Raw genomic sequence first — 15,369 nt, 5'->3', positions numbered from 1 at the left:
TACGGTGATTCAGTTTTATCAAAAACACGAGCTTACGAGCGGTACAAAGCCTTCAAAAACGGTCGAGAGGTCGTCAATTCAATTGATGAAATTATTAAAAAAAAATGAAAATTTGTCTAGTATCAAAATAAAAAAAAAATATCTCTTACAATGGTATAAGCTATGAGAAATGCACCTGTAAAAGGTATTCTAGCTTCGTTACAGCCGAATTTAATGTTTTTCCTTTTTTTAACTATACGAGCTTGTGTAAAATAGCTAATAGAGAAATCAAGAATGCTTCATTTGCTAGAAAATATTATGTTTATATATCTCCGGACCAACAACCTTGGAGACGTTGAGAATTCATGGCAAACGCAAGAAAGTCTGTTTCAGCATTGGGAGCCACTCTCCGAGCCATTACAAAGCAATTACATACATTCGCTGGGAATGATTTATAAACAAGGAACTTGGGTTCTTAATAACCTCTATATCAGGAGAGGCACGAAAAAGTGATTCTGCTGCAAGGCAATGTTCGGCCTTCCGTTGCGAAACCCTTTCAAACATACCTGGTAACGTTTAAATGGTAAGTCATACCCTTCGCCAGATATTGCACCCTCTAATTAATATTTTCTCCGTTCGATGGCACATGCTCTGCATCAGTAGCAGTTTCACTCATAAGAGTGGTATTCGAACCATGCCAGAAATATGATAAAAAGTTAGGGCAAAAAAAAAAATTCAAATTTTTTAGTTAATTTATTAACTTGATTTAATTTAATGTCTGAGTAATTTTATTTTTAATTCATGAAAACTAAGTCTTGCCACATCTCTCCATGTCTGTATGTATGTATAAAATATGCGCGTAAGTACTATTTATATGCAAATAAGTCTAATATTATTAACAATCTAATAGAAAAAGGAAAAATCCTTGAAATATTACACAATCAACACTCTCGATGCGCATATAGTATAGAACGTTATTTTTCTTATAAATGTCCTCGTTCGCATGTATGTATACCTTATGCAACTATGCCTATGTAAGATTATGCAACTTTTCAGTATCTTTATGCGTATGTATGTAATCTTGAAAGAGCGAAAATTCATTTTGAACACTTTTCCTTTTTAGGACGAGGTCGCTGACTGTCCTTCAAAATATGTATTTATATATATGTATATCTGTATATTAGTAAGAAGTTACATACATGTGTAAGAATCTTCACCTAAACCGTTATTATGTACATGCGAGGTGAGCTGCAGAGCGCGGCTTTTTAAAACGCACAACATCCCTTATTAGTGTCCTCGAAGCAGATGCTGTGCAGTTGCGCACAAATGCGAGTATCCACCGAGAGTGGTTATACTAAATGACAAAAGTTATTTGTTGAGAAAAGTCAGCTTCTTTTTAAATATAATATTGCCAATAGACCATCAATCAATTAGAAACTTCAGCGAGGTTAAATAAAAATTTTAGAAAAGGGTTTTTTGTTTTTAAATTTTTATCTTTTTCATATGGTCTCTCTGTGAGCACATTTCTAATCTTTTCACTCAAATCATTCATCTCATTTCAATTATGCGTTATTTAACTATAGAATTTATTTTATCATTGTGGTAACACTGGTTAAATTAATTAAATTTATTAATGAATTTTCCGGAGTGCAGCCCTGTTGTCTTTCGGGCTCAATTCGCACTGGCTGTGTCATTTTGATGCACTATGCGTAGATGAATTTCAAGTGCTCTGTGTCGGATCTGTGATAGTGCGGGGCATTCACAGAGAAAGTGGAAAATTGTTTCCTTGTTCCCTGCTATTTCACAGCTTTGGCAGATATTCCATTTTGGACGCATGTTGCATGGTAACTGTTACTCTGTGTATACTTTTCCTAGACCTATTTAATAAGTCGTTAGTTTTTTTCTTGTCATATGTTGTCCATAATTGTTTAGTTATAATTCATTTTGTTAAGTATTGCCATCTGTTATTTGCAACTTGTTGAAATTGTCTATTGAGCTCTCCATTGCATCGATTCTAGGGCTTGGTATTAGCTCCTCCTCGGATTCGTTAAGGAAAGCTCCTGACTTTGCCAACTCGTCTGCTTTTTCGTTGCCGAAAATGTTCTTGTCGTCAGAAACCCAGATCAAGTCTGTGTGGAGCTTGTCTTTTATTGAGCTCAGTGCTTTCTTGACTTATGGAACGAATTGAAGCATATTACGTTAAGATCTTAAATTGAAGGCGTATAAAATACAGATTGCCTGAGAATTGAAGATGCTCGACTTCCTAAACGACATCGCTTCGCTTTTATGGGCACTTGAACATTCCAAGAATATCCGACGATTTTGAGACAAATTTTGTTGAGATTCAAGATTAGTAGAATTATCGGTTCATATTTCTTTAAAAATGATGCCGGTGAGCAACTGCCCATAGCGACCGTTAACGCGTCATGATAACCGTCTATTTGTGATATCACGCCATTAGACCTTTTCCTGTGGGGATATGTAAAGTCTAAATTCTATATGAATGCGTATGGATTCAGACCTTGGAGCAAAACATCACGCGCATCATTCGCCAATTCTTCAAAATATAAATGCCAAACAATGTTTTTTGGAATGATAATAAACATTCGCTATTAAATTTTAAGTTTCTGCATTTTTTCTTTAAAATAAAGTAGGAAACCTAGACCTAAAAATAAGCGAGCTAGATATTGGGTTACATATGTACATATATATAATAATGATCAGGATGACGAGACGAGTTGAGATCCGAGTGAGGGTATATCCGTTTAGGCTGTCACTTGAGTTAAAATTGAGATATTGTAATGAAAATTGGTACCTGTGTTCTTTGTATAGTGTACATACATACATATGCCTATCGGTTAAGCTAGCTTTGGTTGATCCTTGCAGGAGAATAAAATGTTCCATTACACCCGAATCAAGGCCTTCTTTACTTATTTACATTCTTTTCGTAAAAAAGAAAGATAAAATAATAATTTTGATGATATAAATTTGCGCTATAAAAATTTTAAAACTATATTTTTCTGTTATATTTCAAAAAGTTTTATGATTTCCAATTACCGTATTTTTTTGATTTTTTAACTGCAACTCGCAAATTTTAAAATTTTTCCTCTCTAGAGAAGGTTAACTTACCATATATTGTAAATGTACATTATTTTTATATATTTATGCACTTGTACCAACATACATACATACATACATATGTATGTCTTGATGTATCTTTATGCATCTGCTTCCACTACCCACGGTAAAATGCAGTTATCTTCAAACCCTAATGAATGAAAGCTACTTATAAGTGGATACGAGTACATAAAAATGCATATACCAATTCATATCTCTATAGATATATATGTATGTACATATGTATATACCATTCCGCATGCACGAGCTTATGATTGAGTGGGACGAATGTCAACAGAGAGTCCACAGCTGCTAAGAGCTAAAAAAGACGCAGAGCACAAAACTATACTGCTAAATGCTGAGAGGGAAACTAACAACAAACAGCAGTAAGAGAGAGAGAGCTCAAAATTTGTAGTCTACCTTGGAAGTGAATGAGGGCAAATAGTCAATGTTGCTGCTGCTGCTGAGGCTCACTTACGGTGAGCATATCTACATGCAGGTAAATATGTATGTAGATATGTATGCATACTATAAGTATTTTGTGCGCTTTGTAGTGATGCTTTTGCCGTTGCAACTATTGCGTTTTGAATGAGTGCTCCAACTTAGAAGCCGAAATTATCATATTTTTTGAGACACACGCATACATATATACATATGTTTATACTAAAACCAAAGTTTTATTGTTACCACCACAATTGCCTTTCTTAGCGCATTGCCTATTTGTTGTTGGCCTTTTTGGTTGCAGCAACTATGTACGTTGCTCACGTTGCTCGTGTGCTGAGAGTCAACGCAAACGGCTGCAAATTCGTGGGGCTTTTGTTATCGCCATCATTTCATTCAGTCAGCTGACGCAGTTTGTGATGGTTGTTTGTTAGAGCGCTCTGAAATTCGCCTTCAAATCTTCTCTGGTTGTCTGTCGTGTGTTTTTATTGTAATTGTAAATTTTGCATTGAGTGCTTAACGGTTAGAACTAAATAATTGTGGCAGGTTCGTGTAAATAAAAACAAAAAAAATCAATTAATTGATATTCTAACAAAGCGCGAAGTAACGGTAATAATTATATAAATATTACTAAACTGAATTGCAGTCGCTGTATACAGCAAAGGATACGTCTACGCACGCTTTAACTGCGAGTAAGTTGCTGGTTTGGTATAATTAAAAAAAAAATTTTTGAAATAAAATAGATTTTTCTTTTAAAGTTGGGTAAAAATTAGCTAAAATTTAATTTCAAGTTGGGGAAAGCATATATACATATATATAGCGCTATGCCATAGTATACTGTGCGCCGTCAGTTATATTATATACCTTTAAATAACGCATGCAATAGTGAATGTATTGGTGAAGTGCTGATAACATTGACGTTGTGAAGGACATTTGAAAAAAGGGATTTGAAATAGTGCCCCAATTGTGCAAACTTGCGCGCTGTTCACACTTGCTCCACATACATTTGTATACCTATACATAGTATGTAATAGCAAATTTGATTTATGTGCAGCAGCTTGGAAGAGATGATAAATGAATCAAAGCGCCGCAGTGTGTAAATTATAAATATTTATGCGGTCGTATATCGTAATTGCTTTCAAGGACTATGTGATCAGAGTGCTATTTATTTATTGTTGAAATTTTAATTTTTTTTGGGACTTAATTTGCTTGGATTTAGTGGTTAGAGGTAGCGACCATATCAAACATATATATGCACGTTATTATTGGTTATATCTACATACATACATATATAATAACTGGCATAAAAAGTCAAGTAATTTGGAAAAAAATTACAAGTGTTTTGGAAAGTACTTATAAAAGAATGACCTCTCATTGCACAAGTAGGTTCTATTGTTGAAGCTTTAACGTGAAACTCTGTCTGTATATACACATGTACATATTTCTGTTATATGTACGAGTCACTGGTGTTGTGTTATATTCCTACTTTTATAACGTATAATAAAAAGTGGCTATCACGGGGTCATGTGGTGCGTTCTCAGTATTCAGCGTTTTGTTGCTTTTTTTTTGCAATTTGCTTAGGAAGCACGTGTAAATGTAACAACAAAAATGCACAAACGCTTATACTGACCTATGTACTTTCATAAACTTGCTTACATATATATGTACATATGTATAAAACTTTTACTTACGTAATCTGCTGTGTCAAAGTCGGTGTTTAAGTCACGAAAAACACCAGTGTCTGCTCGGAATCCAAGGCAATGGGTTTTGTASAACAAAAGCTAAATATAATATACATATGTACATATAATATATAATGTAACTATTTATTATATATGCTTAAATATATACACATGCATGTATGTATGTTTGGTGTGACGAGGCAAAACTATTAAAGTCCTTTATGCAAATTTTAAGGCTGTCTCTTATACACATCTAGAACAAAAGCTAAATATAATATACATATGTACATATAATATATAATGTAACTATTTATTATATATGCTTAAATATATACACATGCATGTATGTATGTTTGGTGTGACGAGGCAAAACTATTAAAGTCCTTTATGCAAATTTTAAGGAGAACGCATTTCAATACATTGTATTTAATGAAAGAAAGCCTTTTTAATAGCCAAAAAATATATTTATATAAATAAATTCGGCTAAATTTTTTTAAAACGCAATATTCAATATTTTTTTAAAGATCCGACAATTAGAATATTACATAGATGAAGTCATAACTCAAAACAAAAAAATATTTATTTTTACTCTCAATGAAAATATTAGATTCACGACACGGAAATAAAAATAGTAAGTGCAGAATATATGAAAAAAGTTTGACTATTTATTAATTATTTCCCAAGAATTCAAAGCTATCGTCTAAGGAGTTCAAGAGAGCACAAATAATTTTTTTCTTGCGAGAAATAAATATGTGTACATTTTTAAATACCTATGTACATGACCTATATAATACGTAATTTAAGTAGATATGTGCATACATACATATGCTTGTATAAGTATAAAAAATGCGTTTTTTAAATGGAGGGCTAGATAATTTTGACAACTACGAAGCATACGTTAGTTTTTTCTTCATTCCTAATTACTCACACATGTATAATACATATCAGCAATTTTTCTCCTCCATAATTATACATGTGGTGCAAGTGATAAAACGCCTCAACATAAATTTCTATTTCTATTTGACCATACTTAACAATTGGTTCTGACAGCCGCATTACCTATATTTAGCGAATGCATTAACAGTAAAAATCGATATCATTGATAAGTCTCGTGTGGGGCGAGCGTCAATATGTTTAGCGAGCAGAACTGTTATCCAATATACATTACGACAAAAAAGCACCCGGAAATGTAAATAAAACAAAAAACAAATATTTAAATATTTCAATATTTATTTTGCCTTCAAAGTAAACTCCAACAGATGTAATATATTTATGTTAACGATTTTTCCAGTCCCCGAAACACTTTTCATAAGCACTTTTTGGGAAGGCCTTCAACTCCTTCAGCGAATTTTGTTTTAGCGCTTCGATTGACTGAAAAATAGATCCACGGAACGTCACGGACAAAATTACACGGAACTAAAATAGGTGAATACGGTGGTTGATCAATGGTATTCAATGCCATTTTGGTTTTAAATTCGATGACAATCGTGCTCTTGTTGAAAAAAATTCAGCTTTATCGGGACGAGTCGAGAAAGAACGCGTTTGTACCCAAAATATCCACCATATTAGTTCAAATGGACTCCCCAGATTTCGAGGTCTCTTGCCATCTCTCTTACACTTGCCTCCAAGCACCATATCCTTCACTTTTATTCTTTGTTCGATATTTTTATCCATTGTAAAAATATCAACGCAATACTGAGGTGTACCGACTTAAGCATCTGCTGTAACAAACTGGTTGACAGATCACACTCATATTTGGCATAGTAATTAAGATAGTTCAATTAAACAAAATACGTTTTTTTGAAATCCGGATGTCTGTCCATCCGTCCGTGCGAGCTGTACCTTGAGTAAAAATTGAGATATCTTGATGAAACTTGTCATGCGAGAGTATAAAATGTTCGGTGACACCCAAACTTAGCCCTTCCTTACTTGTTTTGAAATATCATTAACCCGGGAAATTTAATTACAATTTTCGGGTTCTTTTTTGTCCCAATATTGACTATACAAATGCATACAAATGTACGAGTATGTACAAAAATAGGAAGAGTATTCTATGGAAAATATTAACTTCGAAGCGTAGTTATTCCATATTTATACAGAGTTTATAAATAATAATTTTGGGATTATGTCTAGTACTAGAGATTATAATACACAGCGTAATAAAATTAAATATGTACATATTTGGTATTTTTTGTGTAATTGGAATTTTCGATAGTATTATGACATTTTAATTGATATTTTGATCCACCACCAACAATGTCAGCCTAGAAATCCAACGCAGGATAACTCTTGCCAACAGGTGCTACTTCGGACTGAGTAKBCAATTGAGAAGCAAAGTCCTCTCTCGACAAACAAAAACCAAACTCATAATTCCCGTCCTGCTATATGGTGCAGAGGCTTGGACCATGTCAACAACGGATGAGTCGACGTTGCGAGTTTTCGAGAGAAAAGTTCTGCGAAAGATTTATAGTCCTTTGCGCTTTGGCCACGGCGAATATCGCATTCGATGGAACGATGAGCTGTACGAGATATATGGCGACATTGACGTAGTTCAGCGAATTAAAAGACAGCGGCTACGCTGGCTAGGTCATGTTGTCCGCATGGACGAAAACACTCCAGCTCTGAAAGTATTCGACGCAGTACCCGCCGGGGGAAGCAAAGGAAGAGGAAGACCTCTCCACTCCGCTCCACTCCGTTGGAAGGACCAAGTGGAGAGGGACCTGGCTTCACTTGGAATATCTAATTGGCGTCACGTAGCGAAAAGAGGGAACGACTGGCGCGCGGTTGTTAACTCGGCGGAGGAGAAGAAGTATATTAATGTTGGAAGGTTTATTGCTTTCATATAAAACATCACATCCATGAAATTGATAGATCTAGATTATTAGGTGGTAAGGTGTAATGGTATATGGAGCATGAAGTGTTGACCACATAAAACTCAAGGCTAATCTTTCTTTTTCTGATTTGTTATGACATCTTTAATTTGATTAGTATAAACAAAAATCGAGGACTTTTCTTCGCAATTCAAGGCGAGTTGTGAAGCTTTTAGTCTTTTACAAACAGCTGTTGAATTTTATAGAAACTATTTACGAAAAGAACTTATCCATAAATAACTGGGAAAGCCGATTTGAGGGTTGTGACTATATTTCTATATTTATATTAAATGGAGAGAGAAGCTAGCCTCTTGGTATAACAAAGTTATGTATGTATATGGAAAATTATAATCAGAAGTTTAAGATAATCCACCGAAATTGGTAAAAATCATCACCGAATTCGGTGTCATTTAAAAATGACGATTAATGAACCATATGTTTCAAACGTTGCCTTCGCTACATTATGAGCGAAAGAGTTGCTAGAGGAGAGTTGAACTATACACTGCCAAAATCTTTTAGTAACTGCTCACGAAAACAATAAAAAACTTTAACTTCGGTTGTGCTAAAGCTATTACTGGCATAGACACCGCTTACGCACTTATAGCTGAGTTAACAACAGCACGCCAGTCATTTCGTCTTTTCACTATTTAACGCCTATTCGTGATACCAATTGCAGACAGGTCGTTGTTCTTCACATGATCTCACCAACGGAATGGACGTTTTCCTCTTCCTCTGCTTCCACCGGCTTGTTCTAGATCGAAAACCTTCAAGGCTGGGGTGTTTTTTCCATTCCGATAACATGATGTAGCCTGGGTAGCAGATGTCTCTAGATTTGCTGAACTATGCCAATACCGCCGTATATCTTGCTCAACGTTCTATCGACTGCGGTATGTGCCGTTGCTAAAGCGCAAAGAGCCATAAATCTTCCGCAAGATTCTTTACTCGAACATTTCTAAGGTCGACTCATCAGCTGATGTGATTGTCCATGTCTTCGCACCATATAGCAGAACGGGAATGATAAGTGACTTTTTGAATTTGGTCTTTGTTCGTCGGAAATGGACCTAACTTTTCAATTGAATTCTCAGTTCAAAGTAGCACCTGTTGGAGGAAGAGTGATTCTGAGATGCATTTCAAATCTGATAATATCCTTTACAAATACTAAATTTTCCAAACAAGAATTTTTATTTATGATATTAGGACAAATTGGTTTGGCCTGAAAAATTTCTTCTGAGATTATACCGTTTGCTCGAGTTTAATATGTAAATTTGTATATGTCGGTTCCGACATATGATTAGCTTCTTAGAGAGAAGAGGACGTTTAGTCCGATATCTCAAAAACTGAGCAACTATTTCACGTATACACAGACATGACTAAATCGACGGAGCTTGTCGCCGTCACATCCAACACGATTTCAGTCAAACGCAGACTAAAATCGTAACGGGTTGCAAGTCTCGTAATCTCCATTGCGTTTTAGAGCAAAATATACAATCATATAAATGAAATACATATGTATGTACATTTTACCGTATTGGGTAGGTGTGCTAACTGTCTTGTTGACATCCTTTTTCATCATTCTAAACTCAATAAGGTGGAAAAATTTCTTTATATTTAATTTACCAGACATTGATGGTATATATATATGGCTGGTTAAGTTCTCTCAGTTAAGTTCTGGTTAACGTTACTGAAAGAAGAAGTTTTGTTTAAGATAACAAGAATTAAACTGACAGATGCTTACTAACCAGACATTAAGAAAAACCCTTAAAAGATTTAATAACAGACTTTCGTATAACCATAATATACAGAAATAAGTGTCCGCTATAAAATTAAAGGTAATTAAGGGATAAGCATTCGGTGTTGGAAAACGTACAAATTAATTTTTAATGCCACAAACACGTTTGTATGAAAATTATAAAAATTCAAAAATTTATTAAATATTTACATTTAAACAACTTCTTAAGCTGATATGTAATACAAATGTATGTACATATGTATGTATGCATGCACGAAGTGTGAGCTCATAGTTACCTACGCACTTACTTACATACGTACATATACATATGTATAGTGTATATGTATGTATATTTCATTATGTATTTAGGTATGTAAGCCATGACAATCAAGTTTAAATATGCTTACGAAGCGTGAAGGGCATAATATGCTTAATTATATACTGGAATACACATGGAGACATATACATTTGTAATAATATATATATATATATATACATATATACAGTTGAATATATGTATGTACATATTTTAGGTCATAACAGAAAAACTTATTTTTCTTCGCGGCAAAAACAATAAAAAAAAGCACTCGAACGAAAAATACTGACGACAAGTAAACAAACTTACAAACCACTAAATTAATGTGCATTCTCTACGTTGACAAGCTATTTAATTTGTAACATTTGTTTTCTGTGAACGTTTACAATAATATATGTATGTATGTATGCACATACGTTTGGTTTTTCCGAGCATTTCGTATTTTGGACTGTGTCTCAAACAAATATTTCGTCAGCATGCTATTTACAATTACACTATACTACATAAACTATACTTATGTATCTACTTGTATGCACATATGTATGTTTGAATGTACAGAGATGTGTATGTAATTGTTTTATAACTAATACCGTTGACACTTTGCAACTCAATTATTCAAGTGCATAAATATGTACTATATATACAAATACCCATAAATACAAATTTTATAATCTCATCAATAATATTTTCCATCGTTATCAGAAGCTACTGTATACGCTATATAAATATTTTTAGGTACCTATTGATAATTACTATAGATGCTTTAAATTACCAATATAAGTACATATGGCGCTTGGGAGGGTCTTACAGGGAGGTTCCTGCAGCTCAAGAATGGCAGAACCTAAGTCATAGCGCTGCACCAACTACCTTCCCACCGATTTCCAAGAATCCAAGCTCCGGAAATGAGTTTTCTCAACAAATCCATCGATTGATGCGATGTGTGAGAAGTGGCGCCGTCTTGTTGATCATCGACATTTTTGAAGAAATATGGACTGATGATTCCACCGGCTCACAGACCGCACCAAACCATTGTTTTTTCTGGATGGAATGGCAGCTCTTACATCTCTTCAGTGTTTTTCGCCCTAAATGTGACAAATTTTAGTTGTTTTGCTGTAGCAGCATGTTAACTTTAATATTAAAGTAAAGTATATAATATATTAAGTGTTTCCAGTGAGCATTTTCGTCGACACCGCTGCTCACTTATCCAATAATGTTTGCGTAGACAGCTGTTAATGTCGGCGCTGTTAATTTCGTGAAGACAGCGGGTAGTTCAAAATTGAGATACATATCGCTAGATATTTCGTAAACCAGAACAAACACAATAGAAATTTGTCAACATGAAAACCTGATACTTTACTTAGTTGAGAGTTTTACGAAATTTACTTTATAATACGAAATACACTTTGTAATTTCCACCTGTTGTGACAATCACTAAAGCCCACACAAACATTAACACCCAGCACTAAATTTAATGTTTTACAGATTAGCGGAGGACTAGTATAGATTGGATTAAGTCTTGAGATAGAGCTTTCAGAAAGTAATGGTACATTGTTCTCTTGTAAAGTTTTTAAGAAAATATTTATATCGGCATTATATTTACTATTATTTTAAAGTACACGGGTCTCACGGGGTATACGTATAATAATGATCCATTTTGAAGTTCCCTATTTTTTTTTTTTAATAAAAGACACAGTTTATTATCATTCGAGAGAACATTCTTTAATGTTTATTTTTTGAAGATTATCTCTTTTAGATGTTGGTCGCGGATACGTCTCAGATAGTCCATCCGTTGGATCCAATTTTCGATGACTCGTTCGAGCATTTTGACTGGTAACTGGCGAATGACACGATGTTTGCCCCAAGGCCTGATATTACACGATCTTGGTGGCCAATCGACCGGCCAAAATGTGTAATTATCTGCTCACCGAAGTGGTGTCTAAAAAAATTCATTGATCGATGCGTTGAGTAGGAAGTGGTGCTGTCTTGTTGATACCAAATGTAATCAAGATCACGCGCTTCAATTTCAGGCATCAAATAGTCGGTTATTATAGTGCGATAATGGTCACTATTGACAGTTCTGTTCTCTCCGGCATTATTTTTGAAGAAATGTGGAGCAATGATTGCACCGGCTCACAAACCACACTAAAATGTTTTTTTCTGAAAGAAATTACAGCTCTTGAATCTCTTTTCATCTTCGTTCCGAATGTGACAATTTTGCTTGCTTCCCTATCCATTGAGCCAAAAATTGCTGAATGAAGTTTAGCTCTAAAACGTCGGATCTTCTTGGAACTTTTCAAGAGCCCAGAGGCTACGGCTGCTATATTTTCTTTACTGCGTACTGGATGTGGTCTATTTGGTCGAATATTACGTGGTATGTCAAAAAAAGGCTAGTGACAAAAATATTTCTACTTGCATCACCCGTTATTGCTCATATTAGAAATTTTATTGGATCATATGTAAGTTTTGTTTTGAAATTCTATGTTTTTTGAATATTGAAATATTAATTACTTAACATAGTAGCATAGTTTTTGTTTATATATGTATCTATAATTTCAGCTTTATGCCGGAACTAATGGCTATCGCTTGGAAGTCAAAACATAAGTTATAGAAATAAAAATGTGTGTTTAAAATGAATCTTGCTAGACAATATGCAGTCTTTGATTATACGAGATGTGTTTAAAATATATTTCGGTTTTCGGTGATAAAAAAAATATTGATTAATTCGTCTTCGAATGCAATTGTCTTAAACAGCCATTTATGTATTCTTCTATTATTCCTTAAGAGGTCAGGTGGAAATAAAATTTTCTACAAACGAAGTCTCATACAGCTAAGACTCATCCTAGCGCTATTCCCGATGTTTTTCTCATGTACTACTTGCTTGCTTTTATAAAGCTTCAAAGCGCTGGAAATAGAACTAGATGTCTTATGAAGTCACTAACAATATTTGCTGCAGACTGTTTAAACGTGTTTATGTTTACGCTTGTGTAACTGCAGCTGTAGCAACTACCAGCGTCAAATTATCACCTGCCTGCATGCTTTTTCATATACACCTACTCACATTCATACAAATACAATAAGTACGTATTTATCTAACTTTAAGATGCATGCATATGAATGAGCGTAAACAAACATCCATATCTAAACAATATTTAAGCGCTTCGTATCATTAGTTTGTCTTAAATGTAAACAACTAACACGTCCGATTACAACAAAAAAAAAAAACCTTTGATACTGTTGAAGCTGCTTAGAAACATACATACATACATATGTATATGTATAAATAGAAGCGGAGGAGGTCTTGATTAAAATGTCGTTGGTTGGTAATTTATTAAATGTTTAATGAAATGCATATCTAACTAAGCTCAATGGGGTGCCAAGTTTTACATTGTTGTGTGAAATCCGATAGAGTGACAATTTTCTCTGGGTATTGGGTATCAAATTTTGGGCAGTTTTTTGAATTTTATTAAAAGAAAAACCAAAAATATTTTTACTATCCATTTTTTATGGTGTTTTTATTGAAAGCTTAAGAATACAGAAAAAAAATTTACAAAATAATATTAAAAATTAAAATACTTAGAGGGGGGGAGAGACAGGTGTACTCTCCTGGTGGTATGAAAAAAAAAATCTAAAAAAATTCTTAATTAAGGATGCTGTTATAGTTCCTATTTCAGGGAGCACGAAATTTTTTTTAAATGGCGACTGCCTGAAAATAAAAATAATTTTTTACGCTTTTTTTGAAATTCCTGAATTTTTTAAAAATATTAAAAACAGTGGATTAAGGACTATATAAAGATAAAGCATTATATAAATAAGGTTCACACAAAATTTCAAGTGCCGGTGCCGTGTGGAAAAAAGTAATTTCGCGAAAAACGCGTTTAAAAAAGTGAGTCTACCTACCTACCGGGCTACTTACTGCGCCACTAAAGTAACTGTAGCTCTTAAAATAATTTTAATTCTTATAAATCCTTTGGAGGATATGTTCTTAAGGGTTTAAACTTTAAATATAATATATTATATGAAAAAAAACGAATTTTTCCAAATTCTAGAGTAGAATACCCCTTTAAATAATGAATAATTAAAAGATGTCAACGCTAGATTTGTGGAAAGTTAAGAAATTACTTTATTTGGTGCAGTTCTATATTATTTTACTCTAAAGAAGAATAATTTCATAGAGGGATTGCTGTCAGGAATCAAATTATATACCAGTGTTTGATTGTTACATACATATGTTAATTTAACTTCTATCTATATTCGGAATTTCTAGTTAGGTCATGGAAATTGGTCTCAAAAGTCAATAGTATTTAGTGATAAATCAGTAAGCCTGACCAGTTAGATCTAATGATAGAAGTCATGTCTCTAAGAAATTATGTATGTATGTATGTACGGATATACAAAATTGGAGGTTGCGAATTTCAACAGACTCTCACCTCACCTCTTCTGTTGTATCATACTTTGTGCCAGGTCAATAAGAACCTGTCAACCAAGCTCTTAGAGGTTCTGACAAATCGTTATCGATGTGGCGGTCCAACTGTGAACAGTAGAGGTCTGAATTAAGTTTGGCTGTAGAAGGGCAGCTTATGGCAGTTGATTTCCTCACCAAACACATAGTAAAATCTTTCTGACCGTCATTCCTAACTTGGGCTCTGTTTTAACTTACGAACTTATCTTCTCCAGTAACCATCCGCTACAGAAGTGGAACGACTTTTGCGCCAACAGCGATTGATAGATAGAAATTTGGTTTATTAGGCTTTTTACGTTGATTCCTGTGGTACTCATACATCGCGGTTCATTTTGTAACTATCTTTATTTAAATAGTTCCGAACGGATTTTGTGGAATGTTAAGATCCCAGCCAAACGAAACAGTGTCCACATTGACGATTTACAATTCTTTATCGATATTTTCAACAATTGTTTTTCAAAATTATCGGAACGAAATCTATGAACACAAAATTGTTCGCGTGAGACTGTTAGAGTATCAGGTCCATAAACACCGTTCATATATGCAGCCGCTTGCATTGAGGTTTCGTCTTCATCGATGCATTCTCAGACAATGCTAAGTAAAGAAAGCACAAAACTGACTTATAAGCTTTCTTAGAAAGATCTCTTATCTTTCTAACGCCATTTAGCATAAACCACTCATAATTATATAGCGCGAGATACAGATTATTAAAGCTAACAACAAAAATAATGTATTTCTTTTTAATAGACATCATATGTATTTAAATATTTGTATAT

General features: G+C 34.0%; 1 protein-coding gene across 2 annotated transcripts in view; it reads left to right on the top strand.

Moving 5' to 3' along the window:
• Nucleotides 1–3,946: 3,946 nt before the first annotated feature.
• LOC108973780 overlaps nt 3,947–15,369 on the top strand; it is a 21,683-nt gene continuing 10,260 nt past the window's right edge. The window contains exon 1 of one of the 2 annotated variants that reach the window (XM_018941258.1): nt 3,947–4,229. The gene's annotated coding sequence lies outside the window, so the exon portion shown is untranslated. Of the gene's footprint in view, nt 4,230–8,640; nt 8,646–15,369 lie in introns of those variants that run through there. The other variant, XM_018941259.1, reaches the window with a different exon arrangement.

The sequence above is a fragment of the Bactrocera latifrons genome, unplaced genomic scaffold (genome assembly GCF_001853355.1).
Source record: "Bactrocera latifrons isolate USDA-ARS-PBARC rearing strain unplaced genomic scaffold, ASM185335v1 scaffold_50, whole genome shotgun sequence".
In the NCBI taxonomy this organism is placed as follows: domain Eukaryota; kingdom Metazoa; phylum Arthropoda; class Insecta; order Diptera; family Tephritidae; genus Bactrocera; species Bactrocera latifrons.
Note: the sequence above shows the minus strand (reverse complement) of the source record. Positions and strands in the feature narration are given on the sequence as shown.